Raw genomic sequence first — 18,686 nt, 5'->3', positions numbered from 1 at the left:
TTCCGCAGAGCGCCTCTCTTTTCCCACTCTCCCATTGGCTCCTGCTGCCGGACAGCGCGGGGCCGGAGGAGGGGATCTGGGCCGGGCCCGCCCCCTGCCCGTGGCTCTGGCGAGGGCGGGGCCTCGGTGACCCCGCCCCTTTCGGTCTGGGCCGCGCCGGCTGGCGCTCAGGCGCTGGGCGGCGCTGCCTCGGCTGGGCTCGGCTCAGGCTCCGGCTGCAGCTCCTGTGGGGGTGGGCAGCGGGGATGACAGCAGCGGGGGTGGCAGCGGCTGCCGCGCGGGGCTGAGCGAGCCGCGAGCGAGCCGGGGGGAAGAGGAGGAAGTGGAGCCGCGGCCCGGAGCTCCGGAGTCAGCCGCCGCGCCGAAGTCCGCCCCGTTTTGCAGAGCGAGCCGAGTCCGGACCTGGGAAGACTTCCCCGCCGGGCTCCGGCCGCCGCGGCTGCGAGCGTCCTCGCCTGCGCCTTGCCGTGCCCCGCCTGCCCCAGCCAGGGGTTCTGCGCCGGGACGCTCCCAGCCCCGCGATCCCGGGCGTTGTGACCAGGACGCCCAGAGCCCCGACCCGATCCAGTGCACTGGGGCGGGACGCTCCTGGCCCACCATACGGGTCCATGGTTGCGGGCTTGTGCCCCACCTTTCTATAGTGTGTGTCGGAGCCCTCCGTCTGAGACCCGGTTAAGGCAGGTGCCCAACAGCCCCCCTCGACTGAGTGCAAAGAAGCCCAGAAGCCCCCAGCCTCGGGCTCCCGAGACCGAACCTTCAGCTGCCTTCGCCCGGGTGTTTCGGACTTGGGACCGTGCGAACGCCCAGGAAGCCCCGGCCCGGGTCCAGCGCCCCGCGAGGAGTCCCAGGCGGGTGGGCAGTCGGACTGAGCCCGACCGAGCTGGTGCTGCGAGCCGAAGCTGCCACCTTTTCTGCCGCCTCAGGCGAGGGGCTCAGCGCTTGCCCCGAAGAAGGGAGCACAGGACTCCCCCCTGGCCCCGCGGCCGGCGAGAGCTGAGAGCTGCAGGTGAGAGAGCCCCGGATGCCGGGCAAGGGCGGCCTTCGACCCCAGCCGGGCAGCGCCGGGGCCAGCTGCGGGCGTGTACCGGTCACTAGCTGGGGCTGGAGCTGGGTAGGAGAGGGCGCGGGAAAGGGCGGGGGAAGGGAGAAAACAGGCACTTATTGAGCGCCCATTGTGTGCGGGTCCGCGCCCCACCCTTGCGCAAATGGTCCCTCGTGTACGGCTCACTACTACTCCGTGAGATAGAAAGGTGTTGTGTATTGTTACGGGCTCTTACAGATGGGGAAGCTGAGGTTCAGCGGGGTTGAGTGGCCCTGCTCTTTCACTCTGGGTACGAGAGTGGGTAGGAGGGCTGGGGGGGAGAGGGAGAAAAGCGGAGAAGGGAGAAAGGAAGTGGAGAGCCGCCAGGCAGGAGGCCATGGGGAGGGGTCAAGGTGGGGCCACTGGGGCATCCAGGGCTGATCCTTGAGGCCCGGGAGGTAGCTTCCTCTGGCCTCCTTCCCTCCCACTCCATGGCCAAGTCACGTCCCAGGAAAGGTGACCCAGAGTTGAGGGCAGAGGTGGGAAGCTTCCCAGTTCCACAGCTTCCCTCCTTGTGGGCCCCTTGCCCCTGTGTGCCAGTCTCTAGGGTCCCTGAGACACCATGGCATCCTGAGATGCTGCTTACATGTTGGGAAAACTAACTCGAGGTCCCCGAGTCAGAGCATCTGAGCTGCAGGGGTGGGGGGTGGAGGGTGGGGGGGTGAGGCCTCTCAGCACTCACCAGCTCCCATCCTTCACATTATCAATGGGACATGGGAGGCTGGGGGGTGGGGGGTGCCAGTTGTCCTGGGGCCTAAAGTAAGTAAGTGGTTGAGGCAGAAGTACACTTTAGGAAACCTTCCCAAACATCCTTCAAGGTATCTACTCCCAGTTAGCATCTTCTGGGTGGGTGGCTGGGGTTTTCCCACCCGTGATGTGAGGTCAGGGTGACCACTTCTGAGGCTGTTTTGAGAGTCTGTGTGGTTGTCGCTGGGGCCTAAGACAAGCCAGTAACCCCATTGCCTTTGGCCCAGACTGAAGGTCCGACCTCAGCTTCTCCTGGACAGGGGAACCCGCCAGACACCTCTGGCCCCAGAGGGGAGGGGCTTGCTCAAGGTCTCAAGGCTGGGGCTGCCGGTCTGGGGCACAGTCCCATGAGTCTGGATTCCCAGGCAGGGGTTCCTTCTGTTGCCCCCTGGGGCTGTGCAAAAAGAGGGGTGTTGTGAAAGATAGCTTGGTGTGAACTCTGTGGGTTCTTGTTCTGAGTTGGGAGGGGGAGGGAATGTGGCCTTGGTCTGAGCCCTGTGGCCTTGGCTGGGACTAGTTAACCCCTGCTGTGCCCAGCTTCCTGGAGTCTAGGGGAAACCACCTTGGAAAGCCCCTGGGAGGTGGAGGACAGTGGAGAGGTCAGCTGAAGGCTGGAAGCTCAGTCTCAGGGGCTGGAGGGGTGGGGGGCACCAGAAGAGAAGGTAACTGAGGGGCTTGGGATTCCCCCCACTCCCATCGGTGAGGATTCAAATTCTCATAATAGTCCCTGGGTCTAAACAAAGCTCCTCTTTGGTGAGATAATTTCTCACCTGTGATCTCATTTCACGGTGTGGTGGAAAGAACCTGGAACCTGGAGTGAGGCAGAGTGGGGGTAGGGGAGGCACCTGGGACCTCTCTGACGCATCCATGGCGCCAAGTCTCACCTGTAAAATGGGGTCAAAGCAGGCTGTGTGTTACCTGCTCAGATAATGGGGCCATCACATCTGGCAAACTGTCAAGTGCTCAAGAGATTTTCGTGTCTGCCAAGACTGGGCTTGTTACCAATCGCTACCACATGTGGGAAACTGAGGCTCAGAGGGATGAAGCCACTTGCCCAGGGCCTTTGAGTTTGCTTCAGGAACTGAGTGTCGACTCATGCCAGGTGCTCTGGAAGTTACCCAGATGGAAAAGGCAGTGGGGCGACTCGCTCCCGATTGGGTGGGCTAAACGGCCGCAGAGAGCGCTCAGTCAGACAGACCAGGTGGGCGTGCATCTGCTCGGCCTCCCACTCGCCATGTGGCGCTGGGCAGAGCACTTCACTCCTCAAGCCCCAGCTTCTCTGTAAAGGAGAATCTCTCCTTTACAAGGTGGTTATGAGGATGAAATGAGATATAAATATATAGTGCTTGGCCAAATACCTATTTCCTTCCCTATAAAGCAAGGAAGCTTGAATTTTGACCAGGAAATTCTCAGGCTTGCCTTAGATTAGAAGGCTCTGTTGCAGGCTCACAGACTGGGGTTTGCTCAGCTGGGACCCCTGTATGGGTCACGCTCCCCTGGCTGCTTCCCTGGTCCACAGTCCTCGAGAATCTGCTTGGGGACCCTGGCAAGGGGCTCTAGATTCTGACCCCCTCACCCCAGGGCTGTTGGCTGCTGGGGTTGGGGGGGAGCTAGTGCCCATTGTCTGGCCTCCCCAGGCACAAAGGTGCCGTGAATAATTTATGTCTCCCCTCAAGAGCTGGGAGGCAGGCTCAGGGAAATTGCTCTGTGCTCAGCCGAGCTTCTGAACCCCACCAGAGCAGGTGGGTGGTTCCCCTCAGTGGTATAAGAAGTCTTGGATATGGGGGGAGGGGGACAGGACAGGAAAAAAGTGGCCTATCATCAACCCTGGCTCTTTTCCTGTTGGGGGTGGGGGCAAGGTAGGCCCACAGGAAACAGTGGAAACCAGGCTAGATGAGCTAGGATCAAGCCGTGGGCCTCTGATTCCAAATGGGTGGTGGGGGCTGGCAGGGAGAGGCCCTTGAGGACTGGAGTAAGCCAGAGGGCTTCATCAAGGAGGAAGTGTCTGGGCTGGGACAAGAGGCAATTTGCTATAGAGAATAGGGGTCCCTACATCAGTTCAGGGCTGAATTCTGGCTATGCCACTGACCTACTGTGTGAGACGGTGAGCAAGACACCGACCCTGCCAGACCTCTGTTTCCTCCTCTGTAAAAGAAGTGTAGTTATGGGCCATATACATAAAGCACATGGCGTGATGGGTACTTGGTGAAAGGGTGTTTCATTGTGAACATGAAACATGGGGTGGGCTAGCAGTAGGACAGATGAGAAGGTGTAGTAAGCAGAGGGGCGGGGAGAACTCTGGGGTCGTCATACTGGGGTTTGTGGGCTCAGCGAGGGGTGTGGAGAAAAGGGGTGGGTGGCCAGGGCCTTGGATGTCAGACAGAATTCACATTTCAGAAAGTATTATGGAGTCCCCATCTTCATCTCGCCTGTAAGATGAAGACCAGGCCCGTTTGTTGTGCATCGAGGCCTTGCCCAGCGCAGCCACTGCACGGACCTCTGGCTTATTCCTCATCACTGTCTCCTAGACCTATCCCATGCAGCCCCCTCGCTGCCCCTTTGCTGCTGCTTTGCTCACCTCCCTGTCTCTCTAGGCCCAACTCAGGTCATGATTTCCCCCGGAAACATTCCTGGATTACCTAACCGTCTGGTCACATCTCCTCTGAATTTTTAACACTTCACGGGAATAATAATAAATAATGCCTCCCCCTGCATTACGTCTTACAGTCAGTAGAACGTATCTCCATGCTCATAACACCACGCTGATGATATTAACAGTAGCTAATGCCCTTGAGTACTCACTATGAGCCACTGTGCTGAGCACTTTATAAAGATTATATTTATTTGTCAGAGAGCGCGCACACAAGCAGAGGGAGTGGCAGGTGGAGGGAGAAGCAGGCTTCCTGGAGCCCGATGCAGGACTCCATCCCAGGACTCTGGGATCATGACCTGAGCCGAAGGCAGATGCTTAACCAACTGAGCCACCCAGGCGCCCCTGTGCTAAGCATTTTACAGACACTCTCATTCACAACTCTGGGCGGTAGCTACTGTTATCACCCAGAAACGGCTCAGAGAAGTCCATTGTCTTGTTCAAGGTCACACAGCTAGACAGCGGGGAGTGAGGAATCAAGCTCCTATCTGCCACTGAACAAACGTCCTGTCTCCTTAACTTTGCCCAAGTACCTCGAGAGGTCCTTTGCATGTAAAACACCTGGAAATGAGCCTTCTTCTCAAGGTCAGGTATCCAGGCCCCGGGCGTGTGACTGGGGGGGGGTGAATTAGGCCCCCTCTGTGGTCCTGTTTGCCCATGTCTGTGGCGAGTGGGGTGGTGTGTGAGCCCCAAGAGCTGTAGCCTTCTGCAGTGTCCTCTGTGACTCTGGAAGGTAGAGGAGGAGACCACAGCAGCAGGGCCAGAGGATGTGGTGTGACAGGCAGCTGTGATTTTTGGCCTGGCTGCTGTCTGGGCCGGCAGGCTCTGTAGTTAGCTGCTGTCTCCCCTGAAGGAGGGTGGCGGCCTGGGCTGCTGCAGCCTGGTCATTAGCCGGGCCGAGAAGACCCTGTGATTGGGAGCCGACGGGGCCAGGCCAGGTTGGCAGGGCCGGGGCCAGGCTGGCTGGGCCACAGTGGGGTCACTGGCAGGGCAGCCAGCCGGGCAGCTCTTTCTCCTTCCTCCACGGCCTCCAAGGTGGTAATAAGTACTCACTGGGCACCAGGACTTTGGAGGCCAAGGCTTGCCTTTCTTCCTGTCGTGGTGGTCACGGGAGTCGAGCAGTGAGGATTCTAGGCGTGCCCGAAGATGCCTCCTTCTAGAAGCTTCCACGACTCCTCCCAAGCAGGCGGAATCTGAGCCTCCTTCTCTGCAGATCCACAGCCCTCACTCACGGACTGTGGTCTGGGGAGGGGGGCCGTGTAGGTCTGTTTCCCTTGCCACCTGTTATAACTAGATTCTCTGCCCCTCCAGGTCTGCGCTCCTTACTGAGCGCCTGGCACTGTGTCAGGGGAGGCAGTTCAAGCTGCCCTTTGGGCGAGCCGCTCAACCCCTGTACCTCTGTTCCCTTCCCTGTAAAATGGGGCTGATAATAACAGTGTCGAGGGGCAGGGGCTAAACGAAATGACACAAGGGAGGGGCCCAGCCAGACCTGGCACACAGGAAGGTGTTCATTCAGCCTGAGTCCACTCCCCTGTCCCCTTGGTAGCCCCGTGAGCGAGTGACTCAGAAAGAAGCTGATTGAAGAGTCCAGGAGGACTTCCCAGAGGAGGACACTTTGCTGCCTGGGGGAAGACTGTGTCAGCGAGCTGGGGTTCCCATGCCTTCCCCAGGGGCAGGCAGCTGTCAGACATGGAGGGCCTGGAGCTAAATTTGGGACCCTGGCGGCAGCGGAAGGGCTGGGGACCTGGTTCCTCTCAGGCGGTAGCAGCCGCTGGAGCCCAGTTCGGAGGGGCCCTCTGGGTCCTACAGGTAACAGAGGCTGGGCGAGAGTGAGTCCTTCCTTAAAGGGAAGTGGTGTTCATTTATTCTCTCTGTCTGTCTGTCTCTTTCAGGCTCACCCATGCACATCCAAGATGTAGTTCGAGAGGAGATTTTGGTCTGGGGGGAGGGTACAGACATTAAGCAAGTAAGCACTCATACACAGATCCAAGTTGTGAAGGGTGAGCTCCTGGGGCAGGGCCCGCCCCATCTCTGTTTGTGGATGGTCATAGAGTCATGCTCAAACCACAGCCTGAGTGCACGTACTTATTAACCATGTGACTGACTGGGGCAAGTGATTGAACCTCTCTGGGTCCCAGTATCCCTGTCTGTAAAATGGGGACAATAATAGCACCTGGTGCATAAGGTTGGGGTGAAGAGTAAATGAATTATACACATAAAGCTCTCAGAAAAATACCTAGTACGCAGCAAGCACTGGATGCCTGCTATTGCTAGCCCTACCCCCAGCACCCAGCAGGGACTTTTGCCAGAGCTCAGGAAAGGCCTAGGGAAGGAATCCCAGGCAAAGGGCAGCTGCTCTGTGGAATGAATGAATGACCTGGGAGGGAAGGGAGGACACAGGAGCAATGACAACACAGCATGGGACAGAATGTGGCAGGGAAGGCTGGCGGCTGGGGTTGTCCAGTGCTGGGTGGGGAGGGTGTCAGGAAAGGCTTCCTGGAGGTGGTGCCCCCAGAGCTGAGTGTGAACGTATCATTTAACACGCACGTGCACACGAACGCTCCTAAGGACCGTGGTGCCATGCACTTCCCTGTGGGGTCAGCACTGGGGGTTAAATGAGCTCAGAGAGGAGAGGGTCCTGTCCCAGGGGAGCTGGCTGGGGCAGAGCTTGGGCAGAAGCCAGATCTGGACCCCACAGGCTTCCCCCTTCCCACCGCCACACGCTGTCTCTCCATCTGCGACATTCTGCTCTGAGGGCACGAAGAAGGCAGGAAGGCAGGTGGGGAGGAAGTGTGGGCTGTCTGAGAGTCTCAGCTCTTCCCAGGCCTGGGACAAATCTCCTACAGAAAAGAATAGACAGGCCTTGCTCAGAACTGTTTCATATTCTTGCTTCCACAGCACACCTGCTGGTAGAGGTGGTCTTCCAGCATTAATCCCGTGGCTGTTTAGTTTTTGAATAAGTGGACTCTATTAAAAGAAAAAAATGCCGTGAAGAATCTGTGTCACCCTCCCCCCACCAAGAGGCTCAAAGAGAAAGTTTTCTTCCCTGACAGGAGCCAGGATCCCCAGGTATCTTCGAGGAGTTCCTGGGATCCTGAAGTCAGGGGTCCCTTGTGCTGCCTGTGCTTGTGGTTGCCTATGGGGCCTTGAGGACACGACCTCACTCCTTATTGTAAAACGGGCTCTGAGTGATATAGCCTTTCCCTTCTTCAAGAGGCAGACGGGGAGCTTGTGGGGTGCGGAAGGCTCTAGTGGGTATCTGGGCCCATGACTCTCAAATTTTGCTGCACGCTAGAATCATTTAGGAAACTTTTAAAAGTCCTGCCTGGGCCAAAGAGCAAGACATTAGGAGTTTTTAAAGCTTCCCAGGTGATGTCAGCTCCCCAGGCTTGACGACCAGCCACCACCCTCTGTGGCCGGTGTTGTTCAGCATCTCATACCTTCACACCCCCCACAAGCAGGAGCTTGGTGCTTCCAGGCTGCGCCCTCCTTGGGGGCACTGTTCTCCCTGGGAGCTCCCTGCCTGGAGACACAGAGTGGGACGGCTTTACAGTCTGATAAGCCTGGGTTCTAACCCTGCTCTGCTCCCTGCTTGGTATCTTCTCTGAGTCTCGGTGTCCTCATCTGAAAATAGGAATGCCAATAATCTTTCTCTGGAAGGGCTAGAGAGACCACAGGAGGCCACGCACAGAAAGCCCCAGGGTGGTGTCTGACGAGTTAGCAGTGTGCAGTAGGAGGTCACAGACGGTGGCGGAGCAGGGCTACAGCCAGACTCTGGACTCTCCCCTCCGGCCCCCCATCTCTCCCCACGTCCCCCCACCCCCATCCCAGTGCTGCTTCTCCTGCCCCAGCCACCTGAGGCTGGGTGTCTTAGATGGAGGTGTGAGGAGGGATCAGCCCCCTGTCTCGGAGCCTTTACCTGCCCCCCTTCTCTGAGAGATAAGACAAGGCAGCAAGCATTTTCTTTTGCTAGGATTTGTTTTAATGGCCAGAGCGTCAGGCCCTCCTTAACAATGAAGCCTTGTCTGAATCTGCTTGTTTTTCCAACCTGGACACCCAACTGCCCCGCCCGCTTGGGGCCCTGTCCCACCTGGGAGAACTGAAGAATGTCAGAAGGGTTTTTTTCTTTTTTGTTTTTTTGTTTTGTTTTGTTTTTTCATCTAGGGGAGGGTCATGGGGAGACATTGGAGGCCTCTGTCTGGCCCTCACCAATAATTGACCCCATTTAAGTCAGCTGCCTCTGTTGGAAGCCAGTTCAATGAGATTATTTCAAGGTAGTTACCAGCATGGGTTCTGTAGGCCGAAACACCTGCATTTGAGCCCCGTCTTTGGTCACTCACGGGCAATATGACCCTGGGTGCGTCATTTCAGCTTTTTGAGCACCGGTTTTCTCTTCTGGAAAAGACCTAGCTAGGATGTCCTTCTTGGGCTCTTGTGAGGAGTGAATGGAGCGCCAGGTGCCCCCTGTAGAGCGAGCACTCAGAAACTGTCCTCGATTGTCCTCCTTTGGAGCCGAACGCAGCCTCGTGGCCCTCCCTCCCCTGGCCTGGCGCCGCCCCTGCCTCCGGCTCACTGCATGTGCGGGCCGGGCCCAGGCTGAGACAGGGCAGGCCTGCGCGCTCAGTTAACAGTAACAGCATTCCCGTAGCTGCCCCGCTCTGCTCGTTTGTTCCGTGTGTGTTTAGAGACGACCCCAAGGGCTGTCCAGGGAGAAGGCTGCAGAAAGGGGGTCATCCGTGGTGGTGTTTGGTCTCCTCTGCTCTAGCCCTACCGGAGAGGGTGTCTCAGCCCAGGGTGAACGGCTCAGGCGAGAAATAGGGGTGTGGCAAACCAATGAACAGTGGGCAGCACTCAGAGCTCACAGCCCCAGCTCCAGGCTCCGAGGCTGAAGTGGGCCGAAGTTGCCAGGGGAGGAGGTGTCCAGTGATAGGGACCGGGGCTGTGGCCCGCAGTAGAGGCAGTCAACCCAGGAGACCCTGGGGGGAAAAAGCCTCAACTGTCTCTCTTCCTTCCTCCAATCTCCCCCCGGGGCTTCCCAGTGGCACGGAGCCCGGTGCCGCCCGTGAGGGTCCGCCTCCCCAGCTCCAGGCAGCCTGGGGAGTGGGCCTGGAGGGGCAAACGGAAAGTATTCCTCCCTCGCTCCGTCGAAAGCCACGGAGCCCAGGGGACCCTCCCTCCCCCGGATGCAGTTTAAAGATCATGTGTTATCACTCGAGCACCTCCCTTCTGAAGGGGATCTCAGCCCCCCACCAAAGATGCACCAAACCTTTCCAACTGCCACAATCCTCCCAGAGCGAGGAGCTCTGGGGGGTCCTATCTTTCCATTTCTGCCTTCCCAGAGAGGCCTTAGTCCCCCTTTGAGAGTGGCGCCCCTGGGCCCCTGCCTACCGTGCCTCCCTCTCTGTCCGGCTCCACGCCCACGGGTGCTTGCAGGACCCGGCCCTGAGTTTTCTCTAACCTGATCACCCGAACAGCCTGTGGCTCTGTCCCTCTTTGTCAGGCAGGGTGGAGTCGTGGTTAGAACACAGGCTCTGAAACCAGACTTTTGCAGAAATCCTGACTCCACCATGAAAGCCTCGAGAACTACACAGTGTGCCCCTTAATCTCTTATGCCTTGCTTTCCTCAGCTGTGAAATGGGGGTAACAGAGAGTACTCAGGGTTGCCGTGAAGACCAGACGAGTGAATAAGCATGTAGTACTTGGGACCTGGCGAGCAGGGAGTGCCCAGGAAATGACAGCCTTTACCCTGGTCACAAATAATACAGTGGGAGCCCAGAGCTCACCGTGTGGCTGGACCATTAGTGGGAGGACGGGGACTGTCACCGCCCTCAGTCTAGACTCTGCTCCAGTGACAAGGCTATCATAGTGTCATGCAGCCTGGCCACACTGTGGACACTCACCTGCCGGCTCTCCGCCCCTCCCCCCAGTCCTCGGCTGCAAACCATGTCCCGTGAGAAATGGCTTCTCATTCTATCAAGGCTCAGTTTCCCCATCTGTGACAGAAAGCAGTTGGACTGGATGTTCCCAGGTTGTGCCCCCAGGTCCATCTGTGCCAGAAGAAGGGTTGGGTCGTCCCTGCCATGGAGGAGCCTTTGGGGAGCGGGGTAGAGGCCAGTGGTCAGGACACAGGCCAGTTCTGTTCCTCACGGGCAGGCTGGGCAGCCATGAGCAGGAGGCAGAGGTGAGAACAGGAGCTCAGAGGAGAATGAGAGAAATCAGGGAGGCTTCATGGCAAAGCGGGTGTTTGAAATGAGTCCTAAGGGTAGGCTAGGACCTCCGCTGGGCCAAATTGGATGGGAAAGAAGGCATGGCCCCAGGGGAGCAGCGAATGGGACCTGTAGCTAGCAGGGCACCCAGCAGGAACTCAAAGGGAGAGTCGTGTGGTGGGGAATCATTTGGCTTCTGGATTCAGGCAAATGTGGGTTTGAATCCTGGCTCAGTTTCGTATCGGTTCTTTGACGGCAGGCGGGTGGCTTGGCTTCTCTGACCCTCCATTCCCCGTCTGTGGAATGGGGCAGTGCTTACAGGTCTGGGGCAGTGCCGTGCAAAGTGCCGAGTGCGGCCGGGGGAGTCAGCCTTCTCCTCCACCCCGTTGCTGTAGAGAAGTCAGGGAGCGTCAGGGAGCCGAGGGGCCTGCCTCGGTCCACGCCTCATCCCCCGAATCAGGCTGCAGGTGGCTTCCGGGGTGGCCTTGCCAGGGACAGCCTCATCTCTGGGGTGAGGCAAAGGTTGTGGGTAGTCTGGCATCAGGTGAGTTCGGGTGGCCTGCCCTCCGTAGAGCCGGGCAGCCAGGGGTGGCCCAGGGGCCAGTCCTGGCCCTCACCAGCCTCTAACACCCAGAACGGGCCATGCCACTCGGAGCTTAGGTGGCTCTAGGGGGCCTCTAAAGACCAGGTGAAGGGAGTGTGGGGCCAGGCAGGCCTGGGACGGGCTATGCAGGGGGTGATGGGGTGCCCAGGTGTGGGATTTGGGGAGAACATGGGGGTCCTGCCAAGCAGGGAGCTGGAGGCATGGTCAGAAGGAAGATGTGTTGGGGTGCATGGCATGGAAAGCACCCGTGAGGCCCCCCCCCGCGCACGGCGTCTTGGGGGTAGCTGGGCAGGCCTAGGACGCGGAGCCCTTTCTTTGCAGCCCGCCTCCGCTGAGCACTCCCTCCCCCTCCTCCCACCCCCGACAGGAGCACCGTGCATCTGCCACGGCTCGCCCTGGGCACCTGAGGAGGGGCAGTGAGCTGCCCATGGTGGGTGTGGTGGGGCCTTGATCCTCAGAGGCCTTCCTGAGAAGGGAGGGTGCGGGCCTCCAAGTCTGTGCTGGCTGCGAGGGCCAGCCCTGCCGCTTTTGATCAGAACTTGGAAGACACCGGGCAGGTCACTCCAGCTCTCGGAGCCTCGGTTACTCACCTACGAAACGAGGGCAGCGGCTCTTACCTTGCAGGCCTGTCTCGCAGCTAAAATGACCCAGGATGAGATCATACCTCCTGTGTTAGAGGAGACTCCACAGTCATCCTTGTCCTGCTCCCTCGGTCCATTCTTCATGCTGCCTCAGGAAGTTCTTTCTTGTGTTTAGCTTAGATCCATTGTGCTGTAACTGGAACCTCCTTCCTCTCGTTGAGGGCTCCGCAGAGGCGGACTGCATCCTTCCTCTCTATCAATGTGCCCCGTCAGTATCTGCAGTGAGGGAAGCAGGGGGTGGGGCGGCTGGGGGGTGGTTCTCACCTTGGGGCTTGGGGGCCTACCGGCCCGTGGCGAGCACCTCCTGACCACCGGGGAGTGGGGGTGGGTGCATCATCTTGACTGTTCACACTGTTCTTCCTTTCTGTGCTCAATCCATGTTCCAAGAGGGATGACTCTGGGGCAGTGGAGAGAGCCCTGAGCTGGGCCTAGAAGGCCTGGGCCTGGTACCCACTTGACCTGTCTTGCTGTGTGGCCCGAAGCCAGTTACCGACCTCTCTGGGCCATGGTGAGGATGTCTGTGCCTGGGGTTCAGCTCTCCCCCGTGAAGATGTATGCAGTTCTACCGAAAGACCATTTTCCTACTTCCCCCCACCTGGGCCCCAGTCTGCCTGGGAAGCCAGCAGATTAGGGTCCTGCTGGTGCTGGTGAAGGCTGAGTCCACTCTCAGACCAGGGCTCCCAAGGGCAGCCAGGGAGTCCAAGTTTAGATGGGGGATTCCTGGTGGGTCGGGTAGCACTCTCCTCTTCAAAACCAGGGATTTTGAGAGCCTGGAGCACCCCCTACCCACCCAGCTAAACTCACCCACCCAAGGAGTTCCTCCTTGGAGAACATCTTTCCCCTCATGAAGCCTGTTTTAATCCCTCATGTTGTGGGGGGAGCCTGAGGCTCAGAGAGATGAGAAGACTGGCCCGAGGCCCCACAGCCTGTCCGTGGGGAGTGGTGAGGGAGCCCAGGGCTCCTGATTCTGCCTGGCCCCCCGTGGCACCTGGGCCACGCTGTGCCCTCTAGGTCCTTGACTGGGTGGAGCACAGGGGAGCCAGGTGGTCATGAGCAGGGCTGTTTCTGGTCTGGGGTGGGGGCGCTGGGTAGAAGTTGGCCAAGGAACGGAGGAGGCAGCGGGGTCAAGAGCCCAGGAGACCCGAGCCGCGGCCGGTCCTGAACGCCCCTGTGAGCTTCGGTGTTTGGTTTCACGGAGGAATCAAGATTTGTTTCTTGTTGGCTTTGGATACCTAATAGTTTACCTTTTTTAAAGCACTTTGATATCCATGGTGTCACCAAATCCTCACGGCAATCAGTGAGAGGCAGCCCGGGGCTCATCTGGGAGGGCCGGAGCGGGTGAGCTCTGGAATCTGACAAACCCGGGCTTAAATTCCAGCTCCCACCAATCTCTCCAGCAAGTGAGTACCCGCTGAGTCTCGGTTTGTTTATCTGTGAAAGGGACAATCATTCCCTATAACAAACAGCGACAGCTGTCTCGCTGGCTGTGCTCACCAGGTGGGAGAAGGTCTGTAACCACCGGTCCAGTGCCAGGGCAACATAGTATCACCCCACTTTATAGAGGGGAAGATGGAGGCTCAGGGAAGGAAGGTGACTTGCCTGAGGTCACGAGGTCATTTGGCTTGGTCCTCCAGACTTCCCGTCTGTGGCTTTTTCCTCCAACATTTCCCTTTCTGTCCTCAGGTGACCTCACACCTCATTTATCCAGCCTTCAATGTGTGATGCTATCTTATGAGGCCCTGAGTCCACCCTCCCCCACCCAAGCACCTAACAGCACTTGCCTGGCACACAGTAGGCACTTTAAAAATGTTTGTCCCGGGGCGCCTGGGTGGCACAGCGGTTGAGCGTCTGCCTTCGGCTCAGGGCGTGATCCCGGCGTTCCGGGATCGAGCCCCACATCGGGCTCCTCTGCTATGAGCCTGCTTCTTCCTCTCCCACTCCCCCTGCTTGTGTTCCCTCTCTCGCTGGCTGTCTCTATCTCTGTCAAATAAATAAATAAAATCTTTAAAAAAATAAAATAAAATAAAAATAAAAATAAATAAAAATAAAAATAAAAATGTTTGTCCCGCGCACAAATATGTTGATAAGTTAGTAGAAAAATGTTAAGACATTTTTCCAGGCAGCTAAGCTTGTGTCCCCGAAGTTTCCTTCTGCTCCCTTATCCCCTTTAAAAACAACCCTTTAATAGTTTGGGTTGGAAACCTTTGTGAAAAGGATAGATCACTTCCTTTCCCTGCACAATGCCGACTGACATGGTTAACCTCTCAGGGATGGGCCTGGGGAACGCGGACTGCGTGGCTGGGAGTGCCGAGTGGCCCAGTGGCCCCGGGCTGCCGCGCCCGCTCCGCAAGAGTGTCTGCTTTTGCAGGTTTCTGGCTCTTCTCACCCTGACCTTCATTCTGCTGCCCACGGACCTGCCTCCAGCAGTCCAGTACCTTTCTTCCCTTTCGCGCACGCGCGCGCATGTGTGTCTGTGTCCTTTCTGATTTACTGCTTCTACCAGTTGGGGACTAAGAAATGGGACAATTGAATTTATTGGAATTGGTTTGTTCGTTCATTCGTTCATTCATATCTATTCAAATAGACCCATTGTGGGTCTTACTAGGGATTCATTCCATCCATCCATCCAAACACCCACCCACCCTCCTTCCCTCCCTGATTGAGGACTTCTGCAGTGGCTTGGGATCAATCCAGCCATGACCACAGCCTCCAGGCAGTGCACACAGGGCAAGAATGATGTACATAGTAGCAAATGCTGGTCCAGGACCTACGGTTTATAATCTGCCTCTGTGTGCATTACCACGCTGCGTCTTTACAACAGCCCTGAGAATAGCATTAGCCCCGTTTTGTGGGTGATTAAAGCAGAGCTCAGCAAGATGAGGTCTCCTGCCCAGTGGCCAGCCGTGAGCACAGAATTGCGATGGGAACTCAGGTCTCCAGCCTGGCCTGTCACCTGTTCCTTCTGCTCTGTGCTCCACTCGTAAGCTGTATGATGCCCCTTTCATTTTCTGCTTCTGTCACAAAAGATCGGTGGTGGCGGTTTAGGTCAGACCTGTGCCTCTGTAAAAAGGCCAGCTCAAGGAAGTGTGGTCTTGGCACCACCACCCTTCGTGCACATCCCTCGTCTGGCAGGGGATCTGTGCACAGCATCTAGTCCTCATTTCCCAAACTGCTCTGAGGAGCCCTAGTTCCCTGGGATGGTCAGGGTCCTAGGACGCATGTGCGTACAAATTCGGGAAATGCTAGGTCACATCCATGGAAACAGGACTTCTCAGGGCTTTTAACGTGTTGATGTAAATTAGGGATCCCAACAGGAGGTACAGTGTACAGCCAGCCTTTCCCAAGCTTGCTTTAGCCCGCAACTCCTTCGTCACAGAGCAGAGTCTGGGACCCGTCGCCTCGAGGGAACACTTTGGGAACGGCTGATGTACTAGTGCTCACTTCTCTGTTTTGTACCGGAGGCCTCCAGCTAGAGCGTCTTTCCTGCCCGGGGCTGTTTGCATTTTGACGGAGGATCACAGGGAGCAGGGTTTAGCCCCAGGAAGGAATTGGTAATAATGGTGGAGTTGCGGGCATCGGGAGGAAGTGCAAGGTGGAGATCCTCTTATTCTTTCATCCACCACGGCACATATGTCAGACATCTCCTGCATGCCAGGCACAGAGCCAGCATTTGGAAATGCCAAGACGAGTCTGACTAAGAACGTTCCATTTCATGTCCCCGTAGCCATCAAGGGTTTTTAAAGAAAGACAAATACAAGCCCTAAAATGAATAAGTGATTCTTCTCATTTTGGGGGGTGCTTTGTGGTGGGTGGGCTTTAGTCCCAGGTCTTGAAGGGTGTGAATGAGCCGCTTCCAGGAGCAGTTACCCTGGGCAGAGTGCACAGACGTTGTCGGGGAGGGCAGGAGTGGGGGGAGGCTCAGAAGGGGGAAGGAGGGAGGGAGGAACATTTCCCCTGGGACTGGCAGCCTGAGCTGGGGAGAGGACAAGGGCAGGCTGTGGGGATCTCCGCTGAGGCTCTGCAAAGAAGCACAGAGGTTATAGTGGGAGTTGTGGGGGTGGCAGGCTCTGGCCAGCTGGGAAGAGCATTCTTAGGAAACAAGAGCCTGACCTGAGCAAAGGTAGAAAGGTGGCAACAGGCGTGGTACGTCCTCAGGACCTTGTAAGGAGCTAGGGTGGTGGGGGAAGAGGGAGGAAAGGGGGTTCGTTGGAGATGGGGCTGAAGAAGCTGCCTAGGGCGGGATCAGGAGGGTCTGAACACCAGCTGAGTGGGAGCATCTGGAAGGGACAGACCGCGTCACACTCATCCCTGTGTCCCCAGCACCTGGCGGTGCCCAGTTTGTGGACTGCCTGGACTCTTCCACGGTGGGAACTTGAGCAAGTCCTTCTCGCCTCTGGACCTTGAGTTGCTCACGCTCATGTCAGGCAAAGTCACCTAGCACTTCCCCTCCACCTCTGAAGGACTCTCAGGAATTCTTGACGTGTGTGCAGGGCAAGACCAGAGCATTTCTCCCTCCCCCGCCTGAGGTCCGCTGGGCTGCCCCAGTTGGGCAGGGGCCAGAGGCTCCCTGGGTGGGGGGCAGCCTATTTGCTGGGGCGGAGGTCAGGCTGGCTCTGCTGTGGAATTCGCTCGTCTCTCTCCCTTCAGCAGTTGGGCACTGGGCTCGGGATGAAGTGTCTTGGCGTCCTCACTGCTGGTTCTTCTAAGGCCCCAGACTGTGATCCGGGGGGAAGGGGAGTTGAGCCAGCCTAGGGTTGAGGCTTGTGTACGTGAAGCAGTTTGGTGCAGGGTAGGAAGTTCTACTTCTTCCTTCTTTGGAAAAATGGGTAAGTTACGTAACTTAACCTCTGAGCCTCGGTTTCCTCATCTGTAAAATGGGAACAGTAGTAATTCCCACTCTGGCCTTTTGTGAAGATTCCATGAGATGAAGTGTATGAAAGTGTGGAGGAAATTCACTTACCCCACACATGTGTAAGCCATTCTTGTTGTTAATAACATGTATTTGTCCAATTTGCACGATAGCCCAGGCCTCTGGCCCACTCACTTCTTTCCCGGAAGTGCCCCCCGGTAGCTGCTTACTGTTCACTGTGTGGCTGTCTCGTGCTGAGTACATTTTATCCAGGCCAAAGCGATAGGAGCCCATGAATTATGTACAAGCAGCGCACGCCGGCCAGGGCTGTGTTTGCACTCCTGTGTCTGCGTGCATTCCAATAGGAGGAGAAACAGCCCTGCCCTTCCTGTATGCTGGGCCCTGGACCAGATACTGCCCCCTCTCCCGCTGCTTCCCAGAGGTCTGCAGCGTGTTGGGTCCTGGTCTCCGGGGAAGGGTAGGAGCACATGTAAGGAACTCCTCCTCCCCAGCGTACCTGTCCTGTTCGCGAGGCTGGGTCCAACAGGGCCTGCCCACCTACAGGACACTCTGGCCTGTGTCTCTGGGTAGGCCGGGGGGAGGGGAGTGGTTGGGGCCCATGGGCAGAACAGGACAGTAACCCCTCCCTCCCCTCCAATTCCCGGTTGGTGCCAGGAGGTGTCAGTCAGGGCGACTCAGATCTCTGGCGTGGGTGCTGCTTTATTTCAGCGGGGCCTAGGTGCCCGCTCTGGGGTGGGGGCTGGGGGGCTTCAGCTTGTCACACAGAGTGCTTGGTCAGAGCCACTCTGCCCATGTGGAGGTGCAGGGGGATAGGACTGGGCTATGCCCAGCATCCCTTCCCGCAGAGTTCCGAGGGTCCTTCTCAATGCCCTTTGTTCCTGGGAGGCTCCCAGATGGTGTCCTGGCTCCAGCAGAGCTGGGGTCTCCGCAGACAGCTGGACTCGGCGAGCACCCAGAGGCATCGCAGATGCACCCTCTGCTGAGGTTGGCATGGGGGCAGGGTGGAGGGGACAGGCAGGGGGAGGGGTATAATGGCATAGGAACCTAAACTTCAGCAGTTTATTGAAAGAAGAGCCAGGAACCATAAGCATCAATTCTCCCCCATCCACAAGGCCTGACGCGCCCCACTTCCTGTCCAGCTCTGTCCAGGCCTGTGCAACCTTGGATTTGTGACACAGCCTCCTCTGGAAAATGCTCATGACAAGGCCACCTCACAAGGCTACTGTAAGGTCAGATCACACCACCCAGTAGGTGGGACATTCAGTAAGGTGCCGGGCACATAGTAGGCTACCGATTCGCAGGGAGGATCTAATTATAGCCCAGAGCAAAGAAATCGGGTTTTTAGATACTCCCCGTGGTCTTTCCGCAGAAGAGAGAACATTTTCGTTAAGCGCCTTGAAAAGGTCAGTGCAGCTTAGCCATGTTCTCGCACCTGTGACCCCAGCAGAAGAGCTTCTAAGTCACCAGGTGTCGGGGAACTTCCTTCTGGGACCAGGCCAGACTCTGCAGCCAGGCCACCCAGGGTGCGAGGCGTGGCTCTGCATGTCTGCCCGTGGCCCAGGGAGAGTCCCTAGTGTCCGCATCCCCGTAGAAGGGAGGGAACGGGCACCTCTCAGCGCGGTGAGATTCAGGTGAGAAATGACCTGTAAAACTCTACTGGGGGGGAAAAAAAAGCACAGCTGACACATAGTGGGTGCTTGGGGGGGATGGTTCTGCAGGAGGGTGGCCCGGGGTGCAGGCCAGTGGCTCAGGGCAGAGAACCCAGCCTCCCCTTCCCTCCCGGCCTTATGGCTGTGCGCTGCAGCCCCCTCGCGCGCGGGCTCCAGTCGGGTCAGGAGCCTCCGGCACCTCCTCGTGGTCATGATTGACCCCCAGGCCTGCACCACG

The 18,686-nt window shown here is 57.6% G+C and overlaps 1 protein-coding gene across 3 annotated transcripts in view; it reads left to right on the top strand.

Moving 5' to 3' along the window:
* The first annotated feature begins 301 nt into the window (after window positions 1-301).
* Window positions 302-18,686, top strand: part of GDPD5 (glycerophosphodiester phosphodiesterase domain containing 5) — an 84,353-nt gene continuing 65,968 nt past the window's right edge. The window contains exon 1 of one of the 3 annotated variants that reach the window (XM_040630854.1): window positions 302-1,006. The gene's annotated coding sequence lies outside the window, so the exon portion shown is untranslated. The remainder of the gene's footprint in view (window positions 1,007-18,686) is intronic. The other 2 variants (XM_040630853.1, XM_040630855.1) reach the window with 2 other exon arrangements.

This window comes from Ursus maritimus, unplaced genomic scaffold, assembly GCF_017311325.1.
Source record: "Ursus maritimus isolate PB19 unplaced genomic scaffold, ASM1731132v1 scaffold_16, whole genome shotgun sequence".
Lineage (NCBI taxonomy): Eukaryota > Metazoa > Chordata > Mammalia > Carnivora > Ursidae > Ursus > Ursus maritimus.
This window is presented reverse-complemented; position numbering and strand designations above follow the sequence as displayed.